Raw genomic sequence first — 17,983 nt, 5'->3', positions numbered from 1 at the left:
TGTTTTGTTTTTGATGGTAGCTATTTTAATGGGTGTGAGGTGGGGTCTCATTGTGGCCTTGATTTGCATTTCCATACTGATGAGTAATGTTGAAAATCTTTTTATGTGCTTATTGGTCTGTTGTGTATCATCTTTGAAGAAATGTCTATTCAAGTTGAGTTCCATGATTTTGCATTATCACATCTGTATTGATTCAGGCAAGCCAACTGGAAAAAACTCTGGCATTTAGACTGATTTTGTGGTTTTTCTGCAAATAAATTCTGCCCCCAAATAACCTCTCTTTCTGGAAGCAGTCAGCATGAGCACAGTTCTGAAGATAACTTTTTTTCGAAAAGGAAATTCATAAAGTATCATGCATCTTCCTTTTTTGACACTAATGGAACAATTTAATATGATTTCGAGGGCAGCAGAGCTGCTGGAAAGGCTCACGTGACGAGGGAAGGCTACCCAGCTCCACTGTCTGGCAGTGTGTGGGAGCAGAGAGTGGGCTTCTCCGTGGCTCTGGCTCTTGGGGAGAGGAATGGGGGAGACAGCCCATGGCAGGCCCCTCAGGGCTTGGGGCAGAGCCCAGGGGAGGGGGATCAAGGAAGGGATAGGCAGCCCTTTAAGAGTCCTGCAGAAACTGGAAGTGTCCTGCTCCACCCTATAGATTCTATTGCTTCTAAGCACAGGGTAACAGAGGCAGTGTGCTCGGGTAGCACAGTAGTTAAGAAAACCACTTCTTGGACATAGAGACTCTTTAAGACCCAGTTTTTTTTCTTTCAATGGGACATTATTTTTTAAAGAATTTATTTATTTTTAGAGTGAGGGGAAGGGAGGAAGAAAGAGAGGAGAGAAACATCAGTGTGTGGTTGCCTCTCACATGCTCCCTATTGGGGACCTGGCTCACTACCCAGGCATGTTCCCTTACTGGGAATTGAACCTGTGACCCTTTGGTTTGCAGACTGGCACTCAATCCACTCAGCCACACCAGTCAGGGCTCAAATGGAGCCGTTAATAGGACCCACCTCATAGGGGTGGTGGTGGTGTTTAAATAAGAAAGGCAGGAAAAATGCTTGGATCTAGTGAGTGATTAAGTGATTGTTAAGGTGCTAGAGTCTTTGTTCTGGAGAGCTGTTAGTCTTATGAGGAGATAGTCTTGTGCCTACAAAACTGCAATACAAAATTGGAAGAAAAAGGGTTAAGATGTGCTATGCTGTGTTTTCATGAGAATGGTTGGAAATGAACCATTTGTTCTGAACCAGGATTCTTAGGCTGGCATCAAGGCTGGTTTCCCGAGAAGAAGGCATTTGAATGGACTCTTGTAGACTGAGTTGGGTTCCAGTCAGCAAAGGTGTGAGGACTGGGGAGAGCAGGCAGTGGGACATTGTGAACAAAGGTTTGGAGGCCTGACAGTTTGTGGTTTATTACCAACTGAGATGTTTGGTGGTGTGGTGCATGGAACACTATTGGAAGATCATAAAAACATTGAAATCCAATGTCTAAAAATGACATTGGCTGATTAAAATGACATTTTCCATAGTTATCTGTGGATATCGATGTAAGTGTGAAAGGGTCATAAATCCAAATCCTGAAGAATCCAGGCAGGAGACCTAGACAAGTGATGTGGGTTGAGAGTGAAACATTGACAGAGCTGGGGCCTGTGTTGAACTGGAGGGTAGTTGCTTTGGTAAAAGGGCATCTAACAGTAGGCTCTGCTTTGTTGGACTCTGAGCCCAGGGCTGCCAGCTCTTCTAGCTTTTCAAGAGAAGCCAGGAACCTGGAATTTAAGTAAACTTTTATTTTTTGAGAAAAGACATGTCGTGGGCCAAACAAAAGATGTCTGTAGACTGGCTCCTGTGATCCCTCATGTATACTCTATTAGGATTTTTCAACGGATGATACAAACTTTATTTAGTAGATCTACTTAGTTAAATCTGTGTGTGGTACGAGCCTGTGAAAGGGTGGTGACACCTTCGGGATGAGTCAGAATGGCAGGACACACACTGTCTGTGGTCATTACAGCACCATCCCTAAAGGACATGCTTGCTTTGACTACACATTTCAGAAAGAACAGCAAACTGTCCTTCTCGCCGTGTTTTATCTCCCCCCTTCTTCCGCCACCATAACCCAGTGCTGCACCACATGACGGACTGGAGATGTGTTTGGATTTACAGTGACAGCCCTGTGGCTGGGCAGCCCCAGAGGGCAGCCATTTTTGTTAGGTGGTCCTATAGGCGGGCATGGTTTAGATTTGTACAAACCTGACTAATCTTATAGTATTTGCCTGCTACTTAGAATAATGTGTTTTTTCCTTCTAGCTACCTATGCCCGTTAATGCTGAGGATACGTAGCTATAGCTGACATTTGAATCTTAAATCTCAGGGTGGGATGGAACCTTAAAATTCGTTCATGCCACCTACCCTTTGTATGAGGCAAGAATATAGGCGACAGAAAACTCAAACTAGCTGAATTCAGAAGGGTATTTTTTGCGGCATGTAACTAAAAAGTTTAAGGGTTACATGCCTTTAGATATAGTTTGATTCTGGGGCTCATTATGTTACCAGGACAGTTTCTTCCACTCCTTCTCTCTTTCTTCTTCATTGGCTTCATTCTCAGATACAAGAGCCTCCCCTCCCAATGGCAAGATGTCTCTGGAAGCTCTACCCATATTTCTTTCCTCTACATTCAAATTCATGCAAGGAAGAGCGCCTCTGTCTCTGGTTGAATCTCACTGGGTCTGAATTGGCTACCAGGGTCAGGGAGAAAGCAGTACTCTGATTGGCCAGCTGTGTATAATCTCAAAAGCCTTGATGTATACATTTATTGAGTGCCTGCTATACCAGGTGGTGGTGGGGGTATCCAACAGTGAACATGATTGGCACAGTCCCTGTCATTACAAAAGCCTTATCTAGTAAAGAATACAGACAAATAAATAGGCAGACACTCATTCAGTGTCTATGTGCCATGATTGCTGGGTGGGGTCCTGAGGCAGGCAGAGTTGGGGTACCTAAGTGAAGGCTTCAGCAAGGCTTCCAGGAATAAATGATTTTGAAGACCAGCCTCAAAGATGATGGGTTCAACTAACTACAGGAGGGTGTGGAAAGAAGAAGGTAGTTTTGGGCAGAGGCAATAGCATATACAAAGGCACAGGAGGATTCAGGAACCCAAATTTGTTTGCCTTGCTGGCACAGAGTGTCTCTTTATATATTTACAGGGTGGAGGAGATGGTTAGGGAGAAGAAGGGCAGGAACTCTATTGTAAAGGGCTCACATGTTCAATTAAAGAGTAGGTTTTTTTCCTATGGTACAGATAAAAAAAATAAAGCATTTCATGGTTAAATCGGTCTTTTAGAAACCACTCTGGCTGCAGTTGAAAAATGAATTTCTAGGTGGCAAAGCTGGAAGAAGGGACTTGGGTTGAGAAGAGTTGTAGGAATCTAGGCAGAATTTGAGGTCTCCTGGATTGCAGTGAGGCAGGAAAAGTGGCTAGAGGATTGGAGAGCTGTTTAGGGAGTGTTATTTGAGAGATCTTGGTGACTGGTTGGGTATTGGTGGGGTGTTGGAGAGGGAGGATTCACGGTTGGTTCCCAGGTTTGGGGATTAGGTGGGTTGGTGGTGCCTTTCCCAGAGATGGGGACCATGAGAAGAGGACTGTGTTTTGAGAAAATCATGAGTTTCCCCTTGGATGTCCAAATGGCACAGACTGATTGGCATGTAGATATTCAGATCTGGGACTTAGGGCATGGATCTGGGCTCAGGACAGATTTGGGACTTGGTTGAATATTGATGGTGATTACAATCGTGGAAGTTGATGAGCTTTTCTGCAAGAGCTCCTGTAGACTCTGGTGAGACCAGATATGAGTCCCAGGCTGGGGATATTGGCTTTGGAAATATTGTTTTAATGTATAGGGATGAAAGCGCAGATAGAGTTATTTCAGCAAACATTTATTGAGCAAGAGCTTGTTCAAGGTGGTGTGGAATATGGGGTACCCTCAGATGCCTGGAACCTCGAGCATTGTGTTAGGGGCAGAGATACTGTCTATAGATACCCATCATGGAAAAGACATGGTGCTAAGGCCTGGAACAAGGTAGGCTGGAAAACAGATTTCTGTTAGGGGGACTGGGAGGACTTCCTGGAGAAGGTGGCTTTTTTTAAAACCTAGAATAATAACCTTGATACATGATTGTAATTTGGCACTCTAGCCTGGCATTGGATGCCAATCATATAGTAGTTGATCTTTTCTCATAAGCAAAACTAAGAAGTTGACTTTTGCATTGAGTATTTAAGGAGATCTTTTGTTGTCACATGGGACTGGAGTTTCAGAATGGAGGAGAATGAGGGGGGACAGATCGGTGAGGAGATGCTACATAAATGATGGCTCAAGGGGAAAGGAAAAGCTTTCCTTCACCATGGCAGGAATCAAGGTGGCTTAAAGGCATTTGTGGGAAATCCTAATAGAAAAAGTAGGGAGAGTTTAAATGCCATGCTGCAGAGGTGCTGGGGACTTAGTGAGCAATTAGAAGCTAGAGGCTAATGTGGCCTCCAGAGCTACTGGCTAAAAGTGTGAACTTTTAACCAGGCAGACCTGGGGTTGGATTTGAACTCTGCTGCTTCCTACCTGTGTGGTCGTGGCCAGATTATTTACCTCTCTGAGCCTTAGTTTTCTCTTCTGTCAGATAGGAATGAAATGCCTCACTGGGGGTTGTGAGGAATGGAGTAAGATAATGTATAGAAAGCACTTAGCAGTGTCTGGAATATTCTCCAATACATGTTAACATAATGATTTTATACATAATCAGACCTGCAAATACCTGAAGACTGTTATATCATCTTAACAACCTATTCCCTTGTGTAGCCTCAGAGCCTAGAACAGTGCCTGGCATTTAGTAGATGATCAGTAAATTTTTCTTGGCTATAAAATGGATTACACCAGTTTCTTTTTTCTGTTTTGCGAAACACCTATTTTTTTTTCCAAAGGGAAAAACACTTTGATGTTCTGACTAAAACTTTGGGAGAAGGTGAAGTTCCTTTTCTTCAGATGCCTATGTTTTCAGAGAGGAGCGGCTAATTGTTCTGCAAAGTAGGAAAGGGTTTGTGGGTTCCCGAGGCCATCTAGAGGAGTCAATGAGGAGGAAAAAACTGAAGTGGTGGTAGGAGATAGTGTTCTGTGACATGTGATGCTTCCTATGGGACCCCCTGAAACCTTTTGTGACATTTTGCATCAGTAATGCTTCCCTCTACCATCTGCTGTGGTTGAAGTGGGATTTGTAGATTCATGTGATTGTCAGACCTCCCAGTAACTCTCTTCCACGGGAAGGCAGCTCTGTCTGAGCCAGCTGGTGTCTTTTGGGTGTGGGAAGCTTTCATCTGGGGGAAGATAACAGCTTGCGAAAAGATGGAAGGAAGTGTGTGTGAGGGGGGCGGGGAGAGATGGGTGGGTCCAGTCTTTCTAACGTCCGAGGCAGCTGCACTGTGTGTGGATGAGCAGGTGTTCAAGGTGGTTGCTTTCTTCCCACTTGAAATTTTGGAGTAGCTCTTTTGAAGGGTTTTTTGATGACTTGTCTGCAGGTTCTGGGAAAGAAGTTGAAGTTGGTGTTCACTGTCTGTCTTTAAAGATTTGTTTTTACTGTTGTTACTGGTTAGCACCAAGTCCATTTAATTTTCACAACATCATGTGGTAGGTACTATTACCATGTAAATATTAAAGATACATCTTAAGAATATTATAGTCCTACTTTGAAACAGTAGCAAATGCCTAGTCACATCTGAAGGAATCTGAAGCTCACAGAGTGGATGACTGGCTCAGGATCATTCAGAAAGCAAAGGGGCAAAGCTGATTGTCATGGCAACCATTTCCAAGCATCAGTGCCTAAAGATGAACTTGAGGATTCTGGTCTGTTATTGGCTGTTCCCTCATGACACTGGGATTGTCTGCTCAGAAAAGTAAAGGAAGCCATCAGGGACAAGGGACTTCTAGCCAAGATGGAGGCATAGGTAGATACTCTTTGCCTCCTCCCACAACCAAAAGAAGAACAACAACAAATTTAAACAAAAACAACCAGAACTGCCAGAAAAATCAAACTGTATGGAAGTTTGAAAACCAAGGAGATAAAGAAGAAACATTCACCCAGACTGGTAGGGGGGGTGGAGAAGACTCACAGCATGGCAGCAGCTGAGAGACAGGGGTGGGGGAGGTGGTGGCTGGCAGACCAGGTGAGGTGGCAGCTAGTGGAATGGGTGGTCCCACATTTGCATACAGATAAACTGGGAGAAAAAACTGGGGAGTGAGATAGACTGTGCAACCCAGGGTTCCGGTACAGGAAAATAAAGCCTCAAAACCTCCGACTGAAAAAACCTGTGGGGGTTGAGGCAGTGGGTAAAACTCCCAGCGTCACAGGAGCAGTTGTTGGAAAGACCCACAGAGTCCTAGAACAAACACAAGCCCACCCACCTGGGAATCAGCACCAGAAGGGCCCAGTGTGATTGTGGGTAGTGGAGGAAGTGGCTGAAAGCTGGCCAAGAGCCGAGCAAGCAGCACTGTTAACCTCTCAGACCCCTCCCCAATAAACTGCCACAAAGCAGGGATATGGGTTCTCCGGCTCTGGCCAATACTTAAGGCTCCTCCCCCTGCTACTTAATAGGTACTCAGACACAAAAATGGCCCAAATGAAAGAACACATCAAAGCTCCAGAAGAAAATACAACTAAGCATTGAGGAGATAGCCAGCCTGTTTGGTACTCACAGACTATCAGATGCACAGTACAAAACACTGGTAATGAGGATGCTCACAGAAATGGTTGAGTGTGGTCACAACATAGAGGGAAAAGTGAAGGCTATGAAAAATGAAATAAAGGAAAATATACAGGGAACCAACAGTGAAGGAAAGGAAACTGGGACTCAAAGACATAATTTGGAAGAAAAGGAAGAAATAAACATCCAACCAGAACAGAATGAAGAAACAAGAACTCAAAAAAATGAGGAGAGGCTTAGGAACCTCCAGGACAACTTTAAGACATCTGAATCATAGGGGTGCCATAAGGAGAAGAAGAGGAACAAGAAATTGAAAATTTATCTGAAAAAATAATGGAGAACTTCCCTAATATGGCAAAGGAAATAGATATCTAGGAAGTCCAGGAAGCTCAGAGAGTGCCAAAGAAGTTGGACCCAAGGAAGGACACACCAAGGCACATCATAATTACATTAGACAAGATTAAAGATAAGGAGAGAATCTTAAAAGCAGCAAGAGAAAAGGAGACAGTTACCTACAAAGGAGTTCCCATAAGACTGTGAGCTGATTTCTCAAGAGAAACCTTGCAGGCAAGAAGGGACTGAAAAGAAGTATTCCAAGTTATGAAAGGCAAGGACCTACATCCAAGATTGCTCTATCCAGCAAAGCTTCCATTTAGAATGGAAGGGCAGATAAAGTGCTTCTCAGATAAGGTCAAGTTAAAGCAGTTCATCATCACCAAGCCCTTATTTTATGAAAAGTTAAAGGGACTTGTCTAAGAACAATAAGAAGATAAAAAGTATGAATAGTAAAATGACAACAGACTCACAACTATCTACCACCAAACCTAAAAGAACAAAAACAAAACAAACTAAGCTAACAGTTAGTACAGGAACAGTCATAGAAATGGAGATCACATGGAGGTTATCAGCGGTAAGGGGGAGGAGGAGAAAGGGGGAGAAGGTACAGAGAATAAGTAGCATAAATAGTAGATACAAAATAGACAAGGGGAGGTTAAGAATAGTATAGGAAATATAGAAGCCAAAGAACTTATTTGTGTGGCCCATGGACATGAACTAGGGGGAGGGGGTGTGGGTGGGAGGGGGCTGCAAGGTGGAGAGGAATAAAGAGGGGGGAATGGTACAACTAATAGCATAATCATTAAAATATATTAAACAACAATAAAATAAGAAAGTGAAAAAAATGAAGCCATCAATTCTTTTTAAAAGATTTTATTTACTTATTTTTAGAGAGAGTGTAAGAGAGAGAGAAAGAGAGGGGGAGAAACATCAATGTGTGGTTGCCTCTCAAATGCTCCCCATCAGGGACCTGGCTGGCAACCCAGGCATGTGCCCCAGTTGAGAATCAAACTGGTGATCCTTTGGTTTGCAGGCCGGCGCTCAATCCACTGAGCCACACCAGCCACAGCTAATGCTTTCTTTTATAGTTTCTATTGAAATTTTTTTGGTGACCTTGGTTTATCAAATTAAATTCAGGTGTACAGTTCTATAATACGTCATCTGTATATTGTAGTGTTTGTTCACCACCCCAAATCAAGTCTCCTTCCATCACCATTTATCACCCCTATACCCTCTTCTACCTCCTCTACCTCCCCTTCTCTCTTGTAATCATCATGCTTTTGTCTGAGGTTTTTTTCTTTGCTTAATCCCTTTATGTTTTTCACCCAGCTCCCCCACCCCTTCCCCTCTGACATCTGTCAGTCCATTGTCTATATATATCTACGAGTCTGTTTCTATTTTGTTAGTTTATTTTGTTCATTAATTTCCACATATAAGTGAAATCATATGGTACTTGTCTTTCTCTGACTGGCTTATTTCACTTAGTATAATACTCTCCAGGTCCATCCATGCTGGTGTGTAGGGTAAGATTTCCTCCTTTTTTATGGCTGAGTAGTATTCCATTGTATAAATGTACTACTGCTTTTTTTAACTCACTTATTTACTGATGGGCACTTGGGCTGCTTCCAAATCTTGGTTATTGTAAATAATGCTGCAGTGAACACAGATGTACATATGTTCTTTTGAATCAGGCTTCTTTGGTTATATCCCCAGAAGTGGAATTGCTGAGTTATAAGGCAGTTCCCTCTTTAAATTTTTGAGGAAACTCAATACTGTTTTACACAATGGCTGCACCAATCTGCATTCCCACCAATAGTGCACGAGGGTTCCCTTTTCTCCACATCCTCGCTAATGCTTATGATTTGTTGATTTATTGATGATAGCCATTCTGACAGGTGAAAGGTGATATAGCATTTTGTGGTTTTTATTTGCATTTTTCTGATGATTGGTGATGTTGAGCATGTTTTCATATGTCTATCGGTCATTTGCATGCCCTTTTTGGAGCAGTGTCTATTTAGGTCCTTGGCCCATAGTTTTAAGTTGGATTGTTTGTTTTTTTGGTGTTGAGTTTTATAAGTTGTTTATAAATTTTATTTGATTCCCCACAAGAGTTAGGATCAGCAATGATGCCATCACAGACCTACTATCAGTGTCATCTCACTGTCTAAACCTTTTATCTTTTACCTCCTTTTGTGCTCCCAACATCCCCAAGAACTAACTGAAGGGGAGTTTTCTCTATCACCTATGGGAAGGATGCCTTGGTTGTCCCAAGGTCCTGAGCTAATGGTGGGTCTTTGACCAGACATCAGTTTCTGTGTTTCTACATTTGGTTCTATTCTCCTCAGTAGACCATGAGGCCTCCAGACGAGACAGATGGCAGACAACTACAGGAGTTTAAAATAGACAGAGCTTACTTCTGAGGTAGACATTTGTGTAGAAAGTGAGTTGGAAGACAGGGACCCCTTTGTGGGAAAGCATCTTGGCAAAGAGGAGCCCAGAGTGGAGCACTGAATGTGCGATGATGAGTATTGTTAGGTGGGCGTAAGGGTGTGAGAAGGGGCCTGGGCAGGAGCCAGTCTGAGGCAGAGCAGGGAGGAGGGAAGAGAGTAGCTGCTAGGCAAGATGTTATGTGTGTCAGTATGGCTTCTTCCCTCCTCTCCAGCTCTGCTCTGCCAGCTGTGCTACCTGCTGAGAGATAAGAAGGCTCAGGTGGTCATTCTGGGGTGACTGCTGTTTTTTCCTCCCCATCCTTTTGGCCTGCTAGATCTTGAAGGCTGATGTCCAAGAAGTTCTTTCAAAGAAGGCTGTACAACCTTTTTATGACTTCAAGGCCTTTGCATTCCTTACATCTTGGCAAATAGACCCCAGTGGGTGGTTTCTAGCTTCTGCAACTGAAGTACGTGACCCGGCATTCTCCCCTGTGGCTGATGGATCGAGAATAGCTCCTGATTCTTTCTCTGGGAACTTGGACTTAGCATTAAGATGCCAGCTAGCTCCCATCAACACTAGACTGGAAGGGTGTGCCATCTCAGGGACTCTATGATGTGCACCACGTAGCAGAGAAAGATGAAATGCAGAGAGATAAGGGAAGTAGGGCAGGCTCAGAGGTCGCATGGATCGGAGATGGAAGTGGCTGCCTTGGTTCCGGGTGATCCTGCATAGAAGGCAAACTATAGTTACTGCCCCTGGTTTCTGTGAGATAGCTTGTTTTCTTAGGACAAACTTCTTTCTTTACTTGAGCTAGTTTTAGTGGGGTTCTGTCACAGACAATCCTAAGTGCCCTGAGTAAGAGGCTGAGGAGATGAAGGTGGAAAACTTGTTTACAAAGGGAATGAGGTTATTGGAATCTCTCTGGAGGGCACATTATGGGAATTATTAGGGTGCAGTTCTGATTGGGGGGGCTTGTAGCTATCTGGGGATTTAGAAATGGGAACAGAAGATGATGTTGGCTCATCCAACAGCCATTCCTCATTCGTTTCTGATTTTGTTTAAAGATGCCAATGTACCCAAGGGACAAAATATGAGTGATCCATGATAATTCTGTTGATCTTCTGAGTAATTGATCTGATAGTGGGGATGGGACCCAGTTTTAGCCAATGTAAAAGAGGAAAACTTGTTTTTCATCACAACCCTTTCCAAAGAGGTCTCACATGTGAAAATCAGACTACCTTTAGACTAAACAGATGCCAAGAATTGCAGTGACACCAACCTGGTGTGCCAACATCCCCAAGTCACTGATATAGCCCCAGGAACCCATTGCTTCAAACTCTTTGTGTGTGTAACTCTTCAAAGGAGTGTGTGTAAGATTTATTGATATGCCCCTTTTGTTTAAGCAGCATTTAGTTGGCTATTCTCTGCAGACATACCCTGGTCCTTTTCAGACAGCAAAGCCTGCTGGTTAATTGAAGCCAAAAGCATCTTAATTGATTCAGTTAGAGTTCATAATCTGGAGATTTGGGAAGACAACAAAGTGAAAGGGCATGTATAGTTGGGGATAAAATCTTTTTAAGCAGAAAATTTATACTTTTCTACATAAACCAGGCATAGTAGAGCTCTGACTTTGAAAGTTGTATTAGTTGATATACTCGTGTATCCATCCACTCATCCATCCATCAATCATCTACCCATCCATCCATGCATCCATCATCTGTCCACCCATTCATCTATCAGTCTATCCATCATTTGTTTATACTCTGTCTCTCCTTGCATTTGACTTTCTTTTTATGGAAATTTGCTCTTGAGCAGTGGAGAATCTTCTTTCTGGCCTTGCTTGATTCTGTCTGTTATCACTTCTGTTTAAACACTTTTCTTTTTCTAATGAGGTCTTGTGTAGAGAAATAGGATTAGGTGGTCATAGAGGGTGTGAAGGAAATTCCGCCACCGCGTCTCTCTAGGGATACCTTGCCTTCTGGGTGTCTGGCATTTTTTAAAGGAGTGTTGATTTTTAGACATTGGGGAAAAAAGCGTTTCTTCAGTTTTTAGGACATTAAAAGCTCCTGCTCCCCCTTATTTTATTCCCTGGAGCTTCTTCAAGCGTATTCAAGCACTGTCAGCTTTAGGCATGACTTTGATGGCCAGAAAGGACAAGATTATGTCTGCAGATAAATCTCAGGGATTTGCCTCAAGAGCACCCCCTTCAGGGAATAAGTGCTATTTTAATAGCAATTTTAAGAGGAAGGTCATCTTTATTTTTTGATTTTTGGAAACTGTCCTCTCTCTTGTGAATGCTGATCAAGTCTGGCAAAGTCAAGTCTAGCAAATATTTCCAGTTTCTAAAATTTTTACCTATCTTGGTCCCTATTCTCTTCAGGTTAGAAATGGGATGTGTTTGTACATGTACCTTCTCCCTCTTGGTCTTTGCTACTGTAGTGGTGGTGTGGGTACTGGAGGTTGTGCACTGGAGACACACCACTGTGATTTCTTTCTTCATTTCCTCACTGCCTTTGATCAGGTTTTTATTCAAAATTGGCTGTCCACAGTGATTTGACCTTTGTGGAATACACACATTTAAGTTCATAGCACAGGCTTCTTCTCTTCTGTGGTGGGTTTCTTTTCTGTGGACTTCTTCTCAACTGCTGGGTTTTCAGTAGCTGCAGGCTTTTTTTTGCACCCAGGGCTTATTCTGCTTTGGAAGGTCAATGCCTTCTCTCCCTTCTCTACTCCAGGCTTCTTGCTTTGAACCCCCTTCTCATCTGATTTGGCTTCTAGTGCTGCTGCCACTCTGCCCACCCGGAGTTTGTGGTTCTAGCCTGGTGAAGAAGGGTGTTCTAACTCATGGTCTTTGCATATGGGTTTAGCTTCAACGTGACTCTCAGGTTTTTCAGCGGATTCTTCTTCAGGACTCTGTGAGGGATCTTCTTGTGTGGTGCTTGGAGGGCTCTTTGGATCTCTGGGCTTTTCAAAATTCTGCTAAAGTCTGTACTGAGCATGTTGTGCATGGGAAGGTTGTAGTTAGTCTTGAGGGAGGCAGCATTTTGCCAAGTGCTATATAGGTCCTGTAACCTATGGGAAGTGCTTCCAGTCCAGATGCAGAAATGGCCTACCAGGAGCAAGTTTTAAAATGTTCAGATTGCTTTCATTAAGCAGAGGTAATTCCAGGGGTGTTTCTGAAAGCTTTGATGGTATCGTTCTCATTAAAGATGATGCAAGATCTCCTGCAGTGGAAACGACGACAGTTTCTCATTTTTCTTTTGCCAGCTTTCATTTGGTGAGAGGCATAGACCTTTTTGATATCATTGCAGGGCTTAAGTTTCTTTAGAAGCAAAACAGCCTCCTTGGTTTTCTTGTACTTCAACTTTATCTTCAACTACCAAAGCAGGGGTGTCCAACCTGTGGCCTGTGGGCTTCATACAACACAGGATGGCTATGAATGCAGTCCAACATAAAATTGTAAATTTACTTAAAGCATTATGAGATATTTTTGTGATTACATGTTGCAATTATTTAATTTATGGCACAAGACAACTCTTCTTCTTCCATTGTGGCCCAGAGACACCAAAAGTTTGGACACCCCTGCACCAAAGGAAGTTCAGAAATTTCCTCCATCTGATGACCTTAAGATATGACTGGTCATATCTAAATATGACTGAGGCAGCCAAGGCAGAGCAGATGGAATATCGCCTCCGTGTTGTGTTTACTCTGGGATGCCAACAGAACTAGGTTTTTGTTGGTTCAAACATGAGGCCCCCATGACACATATTTCCAAAAGCACCCTGGTTAGAATGATGAGTCCCAGCATCTTGAACTTGAATAATTTGAGCCACAGCTCTGCCAGTACCCTAAGACTCAGCACTGTCTTGATGACCTGCCAATTCACTGACAGTACGGGACTCTGCTGTTTTTGTGCGAGTTGATGTGAACAAAGTTCATGATACATGGTTGAATGGGAGCCTTGAATATAGCAGGCAAAGCGACATTGTTGCCAGATGATTCCCCTTTTCAGAGTACACTGGTATCAGTGGATGAGCACACACCATGTAGTAGAGAGGCAAAGGCCACACTCCTGTCTGCCTGGTGGTTCCCAAAGGTGAAGTGGCAATGTGACCCCTGACTGAGGCCCTCGGGGTTGTGTGTGGGGAGGAAAGAGGAGGAGGAAGAACCTGGGGTGGTAGGAGTGTGAGCCACACTCTCAGGAATAACTGACTGCATTTAGTAGATGGAGGTTTTATTTCCTGAGCAAAGTTGGCTTCTTTTTTTTGTACCTAGCCTTTGCAAGTGGCTGAGTTCCTGCCGGAGTATGGTGATGGCTAAGAGGAGGAGGGGTTTGTTTTGGAACTGCTGGTCACAAATCTGGCTGAACGGTCACCTGCAGGATGTGTTTTTACATTGGTTTTGGAAACCTCACTTTAGAACTGCCAGATCAAGAGGTTGTCACTTGTGGCCACATGTTATATTGACTCGGGGAGCTTCGAAAAGTCCCTGTGCCCTGGCTCTACCTCAAAACAGTGAAATCAGAAGACCTGGGAGTGGGGCTTGAGCAGCAGTCCTTATTAAAGACTCCTCAGGTGATTACAGTGAGCAGTCAGGTTTGAGAGCCACTGTGGAGGTAATCCATACTTTCTATAAAGCCTGACTGGGCAGTCTTCTGAGGATCACGGATATAGACAAGGCAGGGTCACCTACCTTCCTTACTGAAGCAAACTGCTCACTAATGGTCCTATTTGAGATATATCAACTACAGTGACCCAAAAGAAATATAAGATTCAAATTAAGCCCTGGCTAGTGTGGCCCAGTGGATTGAGTGTTGGCCTGTGAACCGAAAGGTCACTGGTTTGATTCCTTGTCGGAGCACATACCTGGGCTATGGGTCAGGTCCTCAGTTGGGGGTGTGCGAGAGGCAGCCTATCAATATTTCTCTGGCACATTGATGTTTCTCTCCCCCTCCTCTCTCTAAAAAGAAATAAAAATGAAATTAAAAATTAAATAAACAAATGAAATTACACCAGCCTTTGCATACGTATCCTTCCTCCACATCAAAAATCTCTTTAAAAATTGTTAGTGTTTTAAAATGTAGTTTTTTGTAATATAGTCACATGGTTAACAAAAATACAAGAAAGTGTATTGTTTTAAAGTCTCATGTAATTCTGTCCTCCATCCACCCATTTCCCACCCTTGCTTTGGGTATCTTTCCAGAAGTTTTTTTCCCCTATAACTCTTGGAAAAAGAGTTATCTTTTCTTGTTTTCTTGGAAAAAGGTTGCATACTACAACCTGCATTCTACACTTTGTTTTTCTTCTAATGTTTGGTTAGTAGGTTCTAGTGTTGTGTAATGGCTGATATTTGTTCTCATTTGTTAGGTATTTTCACTGATTGGCAGGAGCTCATGCCATACCAAACTTCACATATTTGAATTATTTTCTCCTACTCCCTCACCCTGCATCTTGAAGATCTTTCTATATCAGTACAAAGAGATTCCTAATGCTTTTAAAAAACAGACGCAAAGTTTTTTGTTGTATGGACAATTTGTAATTTATTAAACCAGTCCTCTGGTGATGGACTGTAGATTATTTCCAATTTGAGGCCATTTCAGATGGTGTCATTAAGGATACTGTGGTAAATGTAAATGTATAATTTCAGATGGGAAGAAATCTACCTGTAGAATTTCCATAAGTGCTATTTCCTGGTGAAAGGGCATTTGTTGGAGTCTAACTAACCCTGAGAAATTTTCCGAAGGTGTTCCATTATGCACAGTTGCTGCACCAGGCAGCTCTCCTCCAGCAATTGTGGTAGGTGTAGAATTATATTTGCTTCCTTCTGTGTGTGACTTTGAGGAAACCAGCTGGAAAGTTTATGTCTCTTGGTTTTAGAGGAGATACTTACAGTGCTGCAGTTCTCTCAGGGTTGTTGGAGTGTCTGCATGCATCCCTGGTGTTTGATAAAAATTCAGATCCTGACCTCCATCAGAGTCCTGGGGGTAGAGCCTTATCAATTTTCAATACGTTCCCCAGCTGATGCTTACTAAAGGCACACTGAACTTTGAGAATTGCTGTCATAGGGGATTTGTTGTAGAGCAATGCCTTCGGCCACACTGGATTGTGCAGGTCAGGATCTGCGACTGCCATCAATATCAAAGGTTCTGTGACTCCAAGTAAAGACTTAGTTTTGGCATAGGTTGACAGTTATATTTTGTTATCAGTCCCTAAGGCAGCATTTCCATCTTTGCCCTCAAATACTTAAGATAACAAAAAATAGGAGGAATACTACTGAGAACACTGAAAATAGTTGTTGGCATCTTGGTTAAATCTTCATTAACTATGAGACAGATGGGACTAAAATGGGTCCACTCACTCCAAGTATCACTTTTTAAACAAAACCCAACTGGAAACAGTAGAAAGACCTTTGATCTCTCTCCCACTGTCCTATTCCCAAACTAAGAGACCCAAGTTTGAACCAAGCAAAAAGTCAGCCCTCTTCTGCTCCAGAATCACTTTTGGAAATGACCAGAGGCTTCCTACCGCTCCTAATTTCCCTACCACATTAAGGGAGGAAGGCAAGGTAGGCCGTTTATCTTTGCACTTGTTTGTGTAGGGAAGTGTTGCTGGTGAACTGAACCTTGAGTCGTAAGACTTGCACAGGTAAGGTATGTAAGAAAGACCAATAGGGCTGTGGTAGGAGTTCTCAGGATCCGAGAATGGGTAGTTGGAGGAGAGAGGAGTCTGTTTTAGATCAGTAGAGCTGTTGGGAATCTGGAGCCATGCACATTATCCTGCCCTCACACCTGGCTTGAGAAAGGGGACTTGGCCATCACCAAAGCAGAAAGAGCAGGACCAAGGATAATCTACACAATCTATCTTTTGGCAAAGATAGGGCCTGGCTGTGTATTTGCAGTGAGTATTGTAGTACTTCAGATAATGCAGCTTCATCTACAGACTTTTGAGGGGAGTGTTAATAATCTACATATTTAATTCTCAGTCAAGCTGTCATTAGTGTGTGAAGGCCACAGAAAAACAGTTTTCAGATATAAAAAGACTCTAGAAATCTACCAGTGAAAGAGTTATTTGAAGATGTCCTCTGTCTGAGAGAATATCCAATATTAGAGATTTAAATATGGAGAAGTGATGGCATAGAGGAACTGGGGTATACATGTTGAGAAATTAAACATAACATTGAGCTTGAGTAATTTCTGTAAGTCTCATATTAAAATAGATGACAGAAGATCCATCAGTTGAAACATATGTATCACTCTGGTAGGAGATGTTGATAATAAGGAAAGCTGTGCATGTGTGAGGGCAGAGGGTATATGGGAAATGCCTCTACCTTCTCCTCAATTTTGCTGTGAACTTTAAGCTGCTCTAAAAATAAAGTCCTGGCACCCTCTGGAGAGAATTGCCATGCCAGGATAAAAACAAAGTCTTAATAATAAAGTAAAATGGATTATTGGTGAATGAAAGATAATATGATATAAAAATAACTTTAATCTGAGTCTAAAATACTAGCTTATGTTAATGGAGACTGGAAAGTAGAGGGTAGGTGACTGAGGAAGAGGAACATTTAATTTATTGTTTTTTTTTATGTGAAAGACTTAATTATAAAATATGCCACTGACTTTCTCTGATTAAAATGATACAGAACTACAAATTAACAACAAAGATTGTAAAACTCAAGGACGTAAAAATAAAATACTTTCCTTAATAATCCTGGCACATACTCAAACTAGTGCTAGATGTTTTAGCCAGTTCTAAGCATTGTAATAAGGCAAGAAAAGGAAATAAAAGGCATATGGATAAGAAAGGAACAACTAAAACTGTCCGTATTTGCAGATGACATGATTGTCTATACAGAAAATTTCAAGAAATCTACAATTTTAAAAAACTCTTCTAAAAATATGAAAATAGTCTTCTATATACTAGCAATGGACATGAAAGACCCAACATAGTAGAGATGTCAGTTCTCCGTAACTTGATATACAAAATTTCTATCAAATTCCCAACAAAAATATTTTGTAATTTATATTAAAAGGCAAAGGAGCTAGACTAGCTAAAACAGTTTTGAAAAAGAATAAAGTGGGAGAAATCAGTCTTATAATGTAGCTACAGTGATCAAGACTGTGTGGTATTGGTGGAGGGACACAAACTACAAAAAAAATAAGAGAACCCATAAAGATGCCCACATGATGATGCCCAACTGATTTTTTTATCCTCACCCAAGGACACGCCCATTGGTTTTATTTTATTTTATTTTTTATTTTTTTCAAAGATTTTATTTATTTATTTTTAGAGGGGAAAGGAAGGAGAGAGGGAGAGAAATATCAATGCGTGGTTGCCTCTCGTGCGTCCCCTGCCGGGAACTGGCCTGCAACCCAGGCATGTACCCTGACTGGGAATCCAACCATGGTTGTTTGGTCCAAAGGCCCGAGCTCAATCCACTGAGCTACACCAGCCAGGGCTTATTTTATTTTTTAAATTATATTTATTGG

General features: G+C 42.3%; 1 protein-coding gene and 1 pseudogene across 2 annotated transcripts in view; one reads left to right on the top strand and one right to left on the bottom strand.

Annotated features, from left to right (window-relative positions):
* PRKCB (protein kinase C beta) overlaps positions 1-17,983 on the top strand; it is a 347,363-nt gene that overhangs the window by 85,841 nt on the left and 243,539 nt on the right. The gene's annotated exons all lie outside the window — the stretch shown is intronic.
* On the bottom strand, positions 12,082-13,544 carry LOC119003985 (60S ribosomal protein L4-like; annotated as a pseudogene).

Source organism: Sturnira hondurensis, unplaced genomic scaffold (assembly GCF_014824575.4).
Source record: "Sturnira hondurensis isolate 20B ecotype Veracruz unplaced genomic scaffold, ASM1482457v3 Scaffold0018877, whole genome shotgun sequence".
In the NCBI taxonomy this organism is placed as follows: Eukaryota; Metazoa; Chordata; class Mammalia; order Chiroptera; family Phyllostomidae; genus Sturnira; species Sturnira hondurensis.
The sequence above is the reverse complement of the archived record's forward strand: the minus strand, read 5'-3'. Positions and strand labels throughout refer to the sequence as shown.